The 14,138-nt window shown below is 44.4% G+C and overlaps 2 long non-coding RNA genes across 2 annotated transcripts in view; one reads left to right on the top strand and one right to left on the bottom strand.

Annotated features, from left to right (window-relative positions):
• The window catches only part of LOC109312207, a 15,724-nt gene extending 8,355 nt beyond the window's left edge, over positions 1–7,369 (top strand). Inside the window, exon 4 of the long non-coding RNA XR_002101739.1 lies at positions 7,199–7,369. This is a non-coding gene — a long non-coding RNA (uncharacterized LOC109312207). The remainder of the gene's footprint in view (positions 1–7,198) is intronic.
• The window catches only part of LOC109312206, an 11,940-nt gene extending 3,184 nt beyond the window's left edge, over positions 1–8,756 (bottom strand). The window contains exons 1-2 of the long non-coding RNA XR_002101738.1: positions 8,609–8,756; positions 3,688–3,690 (exon numbers count right to left, since the gene is read on the bottom strand). This is a non-coding gene — a long non-coding RNA (uncharacterized LOC109312206). The remainder of the gene's footprint in view (positions 1–3,687; positions 3,691–8,608) is intronic.
• Positions 8,757–14,138: the final 5,382 nt, after the last annotated feature.

Here is a 14,138-nt window from a genome sequence, read left to right as displayed (position 1 = left end):
TAGTAACTTTGCAAAACAAAGAGAGAGTGATACCTTAATACAAAGAGCTCTCAGTAGCTCTCCCAGTTCTCTCACCAGGGAGGGCTGACAGCTGCGCTGTTTTAACAAGACTTATTGATAATACATTTTTAATAATATTTCTAACAGACATTTGGGCTGGAAGGGACCCCAGAGGATCATCGAGTCCAGCCCTCTGCCCCAGGGGCAGGAAGTCAGCCAGGATCATGGGATCCCAGCAAGATAAGCATCCAAATGTGTCTTGAAGGCGTTCAAAGTGGGTGCCTGAGTCGCCTCCAGCAGCAGACTATTCCAAACCTTGGGGGCTCAGAGTTCTTTCTTATGTCCAGCCTGAATCGGTTGCGGCAGAGATTGTGACCATTCAATCTTGTCATTCCTTGGGGCGCTCTGGTGAACAGACATTCCCCTAGATCCTGATGAGCACCCCAATAAACTTATAGGTGGCCACCAAATCACCTCGAGCCTGCACTTTTCCAGGCTGAAGAGTCCCATAGCTTTCAGCCTTTCACCATAAGGTCTGTTTTCCTGACCTCTGACCATGCACGTGGCTCTCCTCTGCACCCTCTCTAGCTTCTCCGCATCCTTTTTGAATTGTGGAGCCCAAAACTAGATTTTCTTATCCAAGGTTCTTTTGGCTTTATGCTTCCTTTGACTACTGTGATCACATTCTCTTCACTCTGTGTAATTTCTGAACTTCCATAACTGTGTTCATATTGCCTTGTCCTGCCACACACACACTCTTTCACCATTCTATATCTTACTTCTTTATTTCACCTGTCTGTTCTCACCATTTGCTTTCTTCATGAGTCCCTCTTCCCCTCCCCTCCTTATTTCTGTCAGATCTGTCAATGACCATTAAAACTACCCTCTCCACAGTATCCCTTATCTCTATGATGGTCTAGTTAGTCCATCCATGATTCATATTTTATGCAGAGTTGAATAAATGCTAAGAATGTGTGATCATAACACATTCCCATTCTCTTTAAAAGGACAGTGAACTTGTTTGAGGTTGCCACCTTCATCTAAGACCAATAGCATAGAATGTGTGATATCTAGTAAAAATCTGAGGTCAGATGACTTCTGGAGGGTGAAGTTTATCTGGATAATAAGACCTGAGAAAGACTTAGACATATTTTGTGTATCCAACTTCAGGAACTTAAATGATTTGTGATATACAATATCCATAATACAGGAGACCCTTGGAGTGGAGGGAAGGGGAAGTGCATATGGCAAACTAGGAATATTAAAAGGTACTGAGAAATGTTGTAGGGAATCCTGACAGTCAGGGAAAGGAAAAAAAATATTAATGAAACTAATATAAACTTCTGACCTGCTTTCTGCCAACAGGGCAGAGAAAAAGAATGAGGCAAGCTGAAAGAAAGAAGAGTCACACTACAGAAATGTAAGATTTATCATTTTACTGTAACAAATTCTATATGTACCTACCCAGGTTTTATTTTCACAAGTATAATGTCATGCAGACTATTTAATCTTTTTTATATTTCTTTTAATATAAAGTATTAAAATTTGGGTATTGCAGTCTTATATTGATTTTTTATTAATCTAGAAAATGGACACAACCTTCATCCTTTAAGAAAAGGGCAGGGCAGGGTGGCACTTTAGAGAGACTGCCTTCTGCCTGCTTCAGAATAACACAGTTAGCGATCTCTCTTTTGGAAGAAACAGTGGAAGAAAGATTTGTGGAGCCCAATATGAGTGGGATCCTTGGTCACAAGACACCTACGAAGTTCTGTTCCATAATGTGTATCAGTTGTAGAACTGTGGCCATAGTGGATTCACAAGAGTTATTTAGTGGCTACGAACGAGGCCAGGTTTTGTGCAACTTAAGCTGACAAAGCTTCAGTATTCCTCAGGTTACTCAAGTTTATACATTTGGGGCTATCTGTCCATGTTCCCTCAATTCCAAACTCTTATTAAATCCTGTCACTACTTCCTTTATACCATCATGATTACCCTCTCCCAAATATATCCTTTTAATTTTATTCCCCCTTCTTATCTGAAAGCCTTTTTCCAAATCACCCTTGTGGAAACTTTGAGGAGGTAGGATATCTCAGTGAAATGCTTATATTTTTGCAAATGCATTATCAATGTGGATCACAGATTCAATGATATAACTGAAAAAAACTGATTCTGTGTCTTGACTCAGAGAACCACTGGAAATCTTCATGTCTCCCTCTTACTGACTTCTTGTGAGATAACATAAAGGCTCATTATGACACTATCATGTATGGAATGCATCCTTCTTCTCTTGGGCAAGCTCTGCATTCAAATCTCTTTTTTACTTAAAAAAAGAAAGAAAAGGAAGGCTATTTACCAGCCCCAAATAAATATTTAAATAAGTAAATAAATAATAAAACAATTTTCTTTGAAACATTATGATCATCTACCATGACTGAATCACTACCAGTTTATCGTTTGACCCATTGTTCTATGTCTGTTGATAACTGTCTTTATACAGTATGTAAAGTAATACTGTAAATTCTGTAAAATAATACTGTAAAGTATAAATTATTTGGGGCAAGAATACAGCTTTTCATGATGTCTTTAAAGCCCAGTCTCTTTACTGTGCCTGGACTTCTCTGTTTGCCCAGTTACCTCACCCTCTCTGAGTTAGTGTGGAAGCTCCTCATCTTCAATTAAGTTTTATGTATTGTGAGGCAAGATTTTGGCTGCTTTTCACTTAAATTTGTAAAACATTATGCACACTGATGGCATGCTACAAGTAATAATGGTGCTTACCCAGTGCCTAGGAACATACTTACAAATAATGCTAGCAAATACTTTGATTTCTTAAAGAATTTTTCCTTTGTTGGATCATTCACATTCAACAGAAGTAATGCTTACTCAAAGCTGAGTAGATTTGTTTCATGCTACAGTTGACTGGAATTCAGCAAGTTCTACAATTTCTACACTAAAGTAATTGTTAGGTTAAATTAGACCTTGGAAGCATTCATTAAGATATAGGGCCACATTTCTTTCCCAGATTCATATTAAAAGTTCTATCTTGGCCTGACAATTTATTTACATTTTAGTCAATTTAGAGAGAGCAACACTGAACATGCAGGCCAAGTACAGACAGTCAAAAGCTTGAGGCTGAATCAATTCAATTTTCACAGGTTAGTCTCAGCTGTGTAGATAGAACTAATAAGCAAGTGAACAGATATTCACTTTTGATTCTGGAAAGGCAGCCACATGCTTGCAGTGGCCCAGGCCAGAAACTGGGTGGGAGCAAGGAAGGTGTTAGAACACACCTCCCTTCTCAGTTCAGCTAATTGAGCAACTTGGGCAAAGGCTAGACTGACAACCCTGTGTGGGGAGGTGCAAAGCATCCTGGGATGCTGGGAGACTGAGTTAATTTGAATCTAGAGGGGATCTGGGACACAAGTTCAATACACTGCTTTAACCTAAATCAGTTAAGTCTGATGTTATTTTCATCCAGAATGACACCTTGACCCAGGGCTCTTTGCCACAGAAGCCACAGCCCTGCACATCTGGAGGTGGGGGGAGTAAACAGGCCACGCAGGGTGCCTCCCAGGACCCCTGTGCCATAGGCTGCTGTAGCTCAATCTGATGCTTCTACAACAACAACAGCAACAGGAGTAGCTGTCTTCAGTGTGCAGAGAGCCAGGTGCAGATAAGATTTCACACCCCCTCCACTTCCCATCACTCCCCCAGTCTCCAATGGTTGGCATTCCCCCTGACTTCACCATGGGTGATGACATTGCTCACTATCGGCGCTTATACACGTGCCTGATGCCTGCTCCAATGCATTCTAATTAGAATGTGTCAGAGCATACTTGCTTAATCTGTCCAGCATCACGTGTATTCAGCATCCCTACATTTCAAAGTGGTGGCAGGGGTGCTTTAATTAAACTTGTTGAACAAGCGCCCCCACCTCCATTTCGAAGTATGGAGTGCTGAATATATGAAACGCTGCATTCATTTTAATTAGAGTGGCTCCTGAAAGCTGCTCTAAATAAAACACCAAGGGCACCTGTAAAGATACCCTATGTCTCTGGCTGTGCCTGTTCAGTGTAAAATGACTCTTGGTGGCAAAATAACAGATTTTCCAGTAGGTTCTCCTGTTATTAATTCTGAGTGTATAGTGTTGTTGTAAAGTCTTTTTACAATAAGCCTCATGTTGCTAATTTTAGAATTCATATTTTGCAGCAGAATCACAATTGTTCCCATTTCAAGTGTGAGCCTGTGAGGAAGCAAACCACTTAGTGACAAATTGCTGAGAAAATCAGAAATAAAATATTCTTGTTACCATGTCTGTAATCTATCTATGCTCTAGTATAGTCTGTTTTAGCTTTAGGAATTATATCCTTATTTATAGCATCACAGTGCCTTCTTTTAAAATACAGTTTTCTGGTACACTGATAAAATCAGAGTAACCTCTATATGTAGGCTTGGTCCTGTCTGATCCTATTAAAATAAGCAGCAAATCCATTTGCTCCACCCACTAATCTCACATTATGGCGAAGTTTCAATATGTCAGAAATGTCTCTACAATGGTAATGACTTCAGACTGTTTTTAATTATTTCTGTTTATGGACTGAGAGGAACAGAAGGCAAAACCTTCCTGAAATCTCCTCCTGATGCTATGACTTTCCCTCCAAATTGAATTTCAGTGTTTATGATGTCATGCAAAAGTCAGTCAAGGCATGCACACAAAGTTTGAAGTTTGTTCTAAGTAGGTGGTATTAGCGTGTTGTGAAAATCAGGCAGAGATCTGTTTCATATGGAGTTACATAGGGCTGAATCACAGCTCTGCATGACAGATTGCTTAAACTGTCATAGGTCCTGAGAACACATGTATTGAATTGTGTAATGCTGCTTTGTTTAAAAAATCATAGAAAATTAGAGTTGGAAGGTAACTCAGGAGGTCACCTAGTCCAATCCCTTGCTCCAAGCAGGACCATCCCCAACAGGGGGTGGGGGGGTACAATTATGGACTGTGTAACTCAGGTACACCCAAGGGTGCACTCTATTCTAAATTGGATGGGATGGGTAGGCAGGAGGAGGTGCTGTGAGAGGCATGTCGGAATTTCGAACAGATCCCTCTGTCCTCTATAGAGTTAGCCCAAGCCCAAAGTTCTTAACTATATACAATTTATTGAATTACAATATACATAATCATAAAACAAAATATCATATACATATATTTACACAGTGAACATTAAGCAGTAACGAAGTTCAAACTCTAAGTAACACTATTTACCCATCACAATAAAACAAATTCAGCAGCAGCAACACAATACAACATTTCAATTACAAAATATAAGGTACAAACAGGAACCCCAGTGCTCAGCTGTGGACCTAGGCTGGAGCTTTTGCTGCACTAGGAGGGCATCAGCTGTGACATTGTTGGCATGTGCTGTACTGGGGCTCCAGAACCTCATGGCCATGCCCACAGCTGATGTTGCTGGGGCCCAGCATAGCAGAAGCTCCTGTCTAGGTCCACAGTTGAGCATTGGGACTCCTGGTGAACTACAGCTTCAGCCATGTTTTGGACTGAGGGGGAGGAAGGGGAAAAGGAGGAAAGGAAGGGGAGAGAGAAGAGAAGAGTAGAGATCGAAGTGGCCCTCAACAGGTCACCAAAACTAATTAAATGGCCCTCCAGCTAAAATAATTGCCCATTCCTGATATGAAGTTACAGATGGCTCTGAAGTATTATATGTACTATTCATTTTTACTTTCTCATCTGAGTGAAACAAAGACTTGTTCTACCCAAAACTTTTTTTAAGTTGTCATCCATTTTCATAAGACTCCCTACACCCTCTCTAATCAAATTCTACAGAAAATAAATACCTAGCCTTTAATAAATCAACAGTGATTTGGATGAAAGGTAAGAAAGGTTTGTTCAACTGTATTTTCTCTATGGGGACAGGCCACCTACACAATTTTCTGTGCAAGCTGTTTGATTTTTCTCATTACAAAGCCCACATGCTTCATCTAGTCAATGAAACATGGCACAAAATATTAATCCAGGGTATTAATAGTGGGGAGGATGAAATGTTCAAAAAGATCATATAGTACTTGATTTCTAGTATTGATTCATTTTATGTATGAGAGAGCCAATATAAAAATTACCTTGGTAGGTACCACTTTATTTTGTGGTTATCAGCTAACTAGTTAGCAAGGAAGTATTCACCAAATCCTAGAAATTAGAAGGAGACAGGTTTAAAACTAGCAAGATAAAGTACCTTTTTCACACATGGTAGTTAACTTGTTGAACTTATTACCATTGAAGATTGTAGAGGCAAATAGAATAGCTAGGTTCAACAAGAAACTAGATACATTTATGAATAGTATAGATCTATTAATAGCTAGATGAGTCAGAAATGTATCTTCTGGCATCTCTAAACCAATGACTGTGGAAGGAGGGTAGTGAATAGGAGACAGATCACTCTAGACATATATGGTTCAATGCTGTCTCTAAAGTATACACTCCTGTCACCATTGGAGATAGGCCTATTTGTTACACAAAGGACTTGTGAGCCCACTAGGAAACTATACTTCTACCCCTCTGTTGCTAGAGAAGGATACTAAATGTGTAAGAACTGATTACTGAGGGCAAAGAAGCAGCTTTCACTGCCCCTCAACTGAGTTCAAGGGGTGCCAACCAATGAAACTCTTCCTGTGAGAATGTATGAAGGAATGATAGGAAAAGGACCCTGCAGTTGCTTGGATTCTCCTTCAGCCAAAACCTCAATGGAGAGTGCATAAAAGAAACAGTTATGTCAACTATAGACTTATTTGATGTTCCAAATGGATTATGGCCTTAGGTTCATGAAGGAAAACTATATACCTACCTGTATTGGCAAGAAGGGTGGTGGAGTTGCTCTCTATGTGAAGAAACATTAAACCTCTCTTGAGGCTCAGTTTGGAAATGAAGGGTGATTTGAGACCAAGATCTGGGGAGAGTGTGGGGAAGGGGATTTGACTATAAGAGTCCACTACAGACCTCCAAACCAAGAGGAACAGCTCGACCTAGAATCCTCTAGAGAACTGGAAGAGGCATGGTCATCATGGGTGACTTCAACTACCCAGACATCTCATGGGGTGAACACTCAGCTAGATATGATCACTCACAAAGCTTCCTCACTTGTATTGAGGAGCTCTATCTAACTCAGAAAATCTACAAGCCAACCAGGGGCAAGTCACTCCTAGACTTGGTTCTTGCCAAAGGGGATGATCTAGTGAGCAATCTGTGGATCAAAGGGAAACTGGGCAACAGTGACCATGAGATGACCACTTTCTCCATCCAACTAAGTCCGGTAAATCAGTCAGTAGGGTAGAAATCCCTGATTTTAGGAAAGCTGATTTCCACAAACTCAGAAAATTGGTTAGCGAGGTCCTGTGGGACCATGGTCCGATGAGAAAGGGAGTACAAGAAAAGTGGTCATTCCTCCAGGAAGCAATCCTAAAAGCACAAAGAAAGCCCATTCCCATTCACAAGAAAGGCAGCAAAAGAGTTGGGAGACCCCCATGGCTCAACAGGGAACTCATAGACCTCCTGAAATTAAAACGAGAAGCCTATAAGTGATGGATGTCAGGAATAAGTACCAAAAAGGAGTATTCAGCAGAAGCCCATACCTGTAGGGAGAAGATTGGGACAGCAAAAGCACAAACGGAATGCCCCAGAGACCGGGGTGACGCCGGCAACTCCCCTGAGGCAGGGGACGACGCTCCCGGGAAACCCGCGCGGCTCATGAGCTGGCTTTTCTTACAGCTGTGGCCTGCCAGTGACGTCAGCACCAGATGCCAGCTGGCGAAGATAAAAATGGTGGCGGCCGCAGCAGAAGGGGCAGATGGCCCTGGAGTGGGGAATCCGTCGGCAGTGGAGGAGGAGCGTGGGGCCCAGCGACATCCAGGGAAGAGCAGGGAGCAGGAACGAGGGGAGCCAGAGAGAGGGAGCCAGCGGCAGCCCCTGGGAGCCATCAGCGAATGAGAGGTGCCTGAACAGGACGGTGGCGAAGAGGAGCCATCGTAGAGGGCGCGCCAGAACCAGGTGAACGCTTGGCTTGGAAGGGTGATGAGGATCCCGAAAGAGGATCCTGATTGGGATGGGGTTGCCGCCAGGAACACGGGCACTGGGATCTATTTGGCTTAGAGTCCCAGGGAGAGGGGTTGGGAGCCGACTCTATACTCAGAGGGGCTCAACCCGTTAGGTATAAGGGATAGGGACAAGGGAAGAAAGTGTATGGGCAAGATGGGCCACGTGACTCCACGGGTTCAGCTCAAGAAGGTGGTGTGAGCCAGGGTGCAGGGGTGGTGGAGCCCCCCCTGTACATCCACTGGGTCAGACCCAGGCAGCGAGGGACCCACTAGGCAACCCCCACCATTGACGGTACACCAAGACGTAGCAGGAGAGAGCAGGGGCGGCGACGTGGCGAAAGAACAACCGCATTGCCCTCAAGGGCCCTAGGGCTGGACGACGACAGGAAGGACGTACCCTCAGGAGTGAACAAAGCCCAGCGGGCACACGGAACATAAATTGGAAACCGGAATCAAGGACAACAAAAAAATCTTCTTTAGATATGTAGAAAGCTGAAAAAAGAACAAGGGAAGCATAGGGCCCCTGATAAATGAAATGGGATGGCTGATAACCGACACTCAGGACAAAACCAAACTCCTGAATAAATACTTCAAGTCAGTATTCCACCAATCCAAAGGCATTAGCCAGCTTGACAGGATACAGGATGATCATGGTGGGGCTGACCACCATCTCATTATTGGCATAGATCTAGTGGGGGAACACCTACAAAGGTTTAATTTCTATAAGTCAGCAGGGCTGGATGAACTACACCCGAGAATGCTAAAAGAACTGGCCAATGTCATCATGCAACCAATGGCAATATTATTTGATCACGTTCAAAGGCAAGCTGGTAATACAGACCAACCTGGACAGGCTCGTGAAGTGGGCAAACCTCAACCTGTTTCACAGTTTAATAGTTTCTAGGGTCAGAAAGGACCTGAACAGATCATCAAGTCTGACCCTGTGCCCTGGGCAGGAATGACTGCTGGGATCATAATACCTCAGCCAGATATCTATACAACCTCTTTTTGAAGACGCCCCAAGTTAGGGAGAGCATCACCTCCATTGGGAGCCCATTCCAGAGCCTTGCAGCCCCAACCATAAAGTAAAGTCTCCTGACAACAAGCCTGAACCTACCCGCAATCAATTTATGGCTGTTATTCCTTGTTATCCCAGGTGATGCCTGGGGGAACAGAGACTCACTTATTTTCCACTGGTCCCCCCTGCTGTGTTTATAGATGGCCACCAGACCCCCTCTAAGTCTTCTCTTGTGGAGGCTGAATAGATTCAGGCCCTTTAGTCTATCTTCGTTGGGGCTGGCCTGCTGCCCCCTGACCATGCAAGTGGCCCTCCTCTGGACCCTCTCAAGATTAGCCACATCCCTCTTGAAGTGCAGTGCCCAGAACTGGACACAGTACTCCAACTGCGGCCTGACCAGTGCCGCATAGAGGGGAAGGATCACCTCCCTGGACCTGCTTGTGATTCATCTGTAGATGCACAACAAGGTGTGATTAGCCTTATTGACCACTTCCTCGCATTGGCAGCTCATGTCCATCCTGGAGTCAACAATAACTCCAAGATTCCTTTCAACCACTGTTTGGTTGAGAAAGGTGTTCCCCAGCCTATAGGTACGTTGCAGGTTCCTTCTCTCTAGATGCAGCACCTTGTACTTGTCTGTGTTGAATTCCATTTTATTCTCATCTGCCCACCTCTGTAACCTGTCTAGACCTAGTTGGATTCTGTCCCTACCCTCCAGTATGCCCACTTTTTCCCACATCTTTGTGTCATCAGTGAATTTGGACAGCATGCTTTCCTCACCTACCTCCAAGTTGCTGATAAAGATGTTGAATAGCACAGACCTGCAGACCGAGTCCTGGGGAACTTCACTTACCACACCCCTCCACGGTGAAAATGACTCATCCACAACCACTTTCTGGGTGCGACCATAAAGCCAATTTGCCACCCATTTGACTGTGTAGGCATCAATGCCACAGTCGCCTAGTTTTTTCATGAGCATGGGGTGAGAAACAGTGTCAAAGTCCTTCTTGAAGTCCAGGTAGATGACATCCACCTCAATGCCTGCATCCAAGGACTTTGTGATCTGGTCATAAAAGGAAACAAAGTTAGTCAGGCAGGATCTTCCTACAATGAACCAATGTTTGTTGCCCCTGAGCATTACCTCCCATGCTGCACCCCCATAGATGTACTCCTTGATCATTTTCTCAAAGATCTTCCTAAGGACCAAGGTGAGACTAACTGGCCTATAGTTAGCTGGGTCCTCCTTTTTTCCCTTCTTGTAAATGGGGACCACATTGGCCATTTTCCAGTCCTCTGGGACCTGGTCAGAGCTCCACAAGTGCTCATATAGCCATGCCAGGGGCCCTGCTATGACCTCTGCCAATTCCCTCAGTACCCTTGGATGAAGAGCATCTGTGACCTGCTGATTCAAACACTTCCAGCTCCTCCAGAAGTTCCCTAACTAGATTGTCCCTGACCCTAAGCCTGGTGTCATGTCCCCTGAGCCTATCTGTAATCCTAGTGGGGGAGCTGTCCCAGTCCCTGCTCAGAAATATGGAGGCAAAGAACTCATTGAAGAGATCAGTTTTTTCCATTGCTGCAATCACTAGATTGCCAAGCCTGTCCTGTATGGGCCCCACGTTACCTGGTGCCTTCTTCTTACTCCCTATGTATTTGAAAAAGGACTTTTTGTTATTTTTAATTCTGGTTGCCAGTCGTAGTTCCGTCTCTATGTAGCAAAACCCCCATATGAAGAAAATGCTGTGCCTCCACAGACTGACAAGCAGAGGAGGAACTACCTGACTATCCTGGAATAAGGGTCAGTCTCCTTCTCTCTCTGCCACCCACCCTTCTTGAATAGTGAGAAGGACGACTTTGGTTGTGGTAAATACGCATTGAGCAGACTGAACCACACCTGTATTGACGTTGAGGCAGATAAAGGCATAGGCCACCGGGGAGCTGAATTAATAACACATTTATGATCTCCCACACACACAGGCTTTGGGCACAGGAACAACTTCATGGCAAATTTGAAGCCATCTCCATCAGTGATTGTGAGGACATTGGTTTTAGCTACATCTGTGAAGAATTTATGTTACAGTCAAACACCAAGCACCCTCTGATGCCTCTTCCTGCTCCCACCATTCACTGCCATTTCTGCTGCCTCTCAGCCAACTTCTTCCCTGCTCCCATCATTTTCTGCCTCCTCTGTCCCTTTCTACTCCCCTCTCTGCCACTTTCAGCCTCCCAGTCCCATTGGTTTCTGTCTCCTGCCACTTCTCCCTACTCCCTATCTCTCTCTGCCTTCTCTTTCTGATCTTTCCTGCTCCCTCTTTCTCTCTGTTCTTTGGCTTCCCTGCACCCTTTCTAGTTCCCCCACAACCCCATACCCAGTTTCCTTCTCCCCACGTACCTCTCAGCTCTCCCGTAGTCTCCTCACTCTGACACCCCTGTAGCTCCGGCTTCGATCCCAGCCTCTGTGCCAGCTTCTCTCTGGCATCGCTCCCCTGTTCTGCTGGCTTTGGCATTGTCCTTTAAACAATTAACATCAATTAACTTAAAGCAACCCCAAGCCTCAGTTTCTCAGACAGCTTCTCTCTAGTTTACCGGTACTAATCCCGGTCCTAGCAACTTTCACTTTCTACACTTTCACTCTCTCACCTTAATCTTCCCCCAAGTACCCTAGTCACACACATACATATTGTACTGTCCAAGTTAGGAACTCACCTGTGTGTATATGTAGGTGGGTGGTATATTTGTAAACTGGTGAATATACATACATTGTGTGTGTGATATATGAATTAGTGATCTGTGTATGTGTACTGAGTATGTGGGTATTGACAACTGATTGTTGTCTAATTTTCAGTGTCTGTGTGCTTGAAATGGTAATAAGTGTGTATGTGCTGAGGATGGTAATTTTCGGTGTGGGCGTGTGTGTGTGTGTACCTGAGTTGGTGGGGGCAAGGTGTATGTGCCTAGTGTGTGTATGTGCCTAATTGATTTTTGTGTGTGTATATGTGAAATTGTGTCACACTCTCCCATCTAACAGTACAATTTTGAGATCCTGAGAGTTGGCCTAGCCCCACAGGATAACAACTTCCTTGGCCTTCCTGCCTCCCTGTAATCATGAGCAACGGAGGTGTAATACTCCTTGGTGATAGCCCCTTGCTTCCATTGATTATATGCCAACTTTTTTCTCTTCGGGCCCTCCTGGATGCCATTATTGAGACAAGGGGGCTTTTTAGCACTCTTGCCCACTTTGGTTCACGTTGGAACTGACTCTGTCTGAGCTCAGAGGATTGCCTCCTTAAGGAACAACCACCCATCCTGAACTCCCATCTTATTGAGGCTCCGAGTCCCTAATGTCTCTTACTAATCTCCTAGCTCATTGAAGTCAGCTCTCCTGAAGTCAAGGACTTTTGCCTTACTGCTTGCTTTCACCACCCTGAGACAGACAGTAAAGTCCAGCAGATGATGGTCACTAATGCCTGGCTGGCTAGGGTGCAGTGTGCCTCAATGTGGGGTCTCTGCATTTGTCCTGGTGCATGCTATTTTGATATGTTTCACACCCCTTTTTTTCCTGGGAGGTTTTTTTTTTCTACTTCTGCATTGCAAATTAGCCCCCACACTGCAAATTTTGCCCCTGTGCTGCAAATTAGCATTTCCAGGCATGGTTTAATGTGAAATACGTGGTTTGTACTTTCACAAACCTCTTTCTGAGACCACAAACCCCACATGCCTGCATGTGTTGATGTGTACATTATGGGCTCAGATGGAAAGGCATGATAGTACATACAGATTTATTAGAACTATTAAACTTTACTTCACATGTTCTCCTATGAATTTCATTTTGAAAAACTGGTAACATTTTACGTTTTAAGGTAAAAATTATAAATGCTTTTATTAAGACTATATTAATAATTAAAATTAAAATAATCATTTAAATTATTTTCCAAATAAATCATTACAATATTGTGATGACGTTAATGGATTAACACATTTTTCTGGCCAGCTGGGATCATTATAGTTTCCTAGTTTGTAGGGATGGAAGGGACCTGAGCAGATCACCGAGTCTGAACCCCTGCCATGGCAGGAAAGAGTACTGGGGTCAAATGACCCCAGCAAGGTGATTGTCTAGCCTTGTCTTAAGGACCCCCAGGGTAGGAGCCAGCACCACTTCTCTTGGAAGTTGGTTCCAGATCCTAGCCAGCCTGACAATGAAGTAGCACCTCCTGATATCTAGCCTGAATCGACCCTCTGCCGGCTTGTGACCGTTATTTCTAGTCACTCCTGGTAGTGTTCAGGGGAACAGGGACTCCTTCAATGCCTGCTGGTCCCCTCTGACTAGTTTGTAACAGGCCACTAGAACCCGCCTCAACCTTCTCCTGTGGAGGCTGAACAGGTTTAGGTCCCTGAGCCCCTCCTCATAGGGCCTGCCCTACTGCCCCCGATCATCCGAGTGGCCCTCCTCTGGACCCTCTCCATGTTGTCCACATCCTTCTTGAAGTGCAGTGCCAAGAACTGCAGTGTGACTAGTGCTGCATAGATGGGGAGGATCACCTCTTTGGACCTGCTCAATATGCATCTGTGGATGCATGACAAGGTGTGGTTGGCCTTCCTAACTGCATCCCCACACTGCCAGCCCATGTTCATCTTGGCATCAATGATGACTCCAAGATCCTTTTCTGCCTCTTTACTGATGACAAGGGAGTTCCCCAGCCTATAGGTATGGTGCTGGTTCTTCCTTCCCAGGTGCATCACCTTGTACTTGTCAGTATTGAATCCCATCCTATTCTCATCCGTCCACCCCATAACCTGTCTAGGTACGATTGCAGCCTATTCCTCCCTTCTAGCATGCCCACATCCCTCCCACACATCTTAGTGTCATCAGCAAATTTGAACAGGGTGCTTTTTACGCCCTCATCCAAGTCACCGGTGAAGATGTTGAACAGTACAGGCCCGAGGACCGAGCCCTGCAGAACCCCACTGCCCACATCCCTCCAGGTCAAAAATGACCCATCCACTACCACTCTCTGGG

This window comes from Crocodylus porosus, unplaced genomic scaffold (assembly GCF_001723895.1).
Source record: "Crocodylus porosus isolate Cpor-Errol unplaced genomic scaffold, CroPor_comp1, whole genome shotgun sequence".
In the NCBI taxonomy this organism is placed as follows: Eukaryota; Metazoa; Chordata; order Crocodylia; family Crocodylidae; genus Crocodylus; species Crocodylus porosus.
Note: the sequence above shows the minus strand (reverse complement) of the source record. Positions and strands in the feature narration are given on the sequence as shown.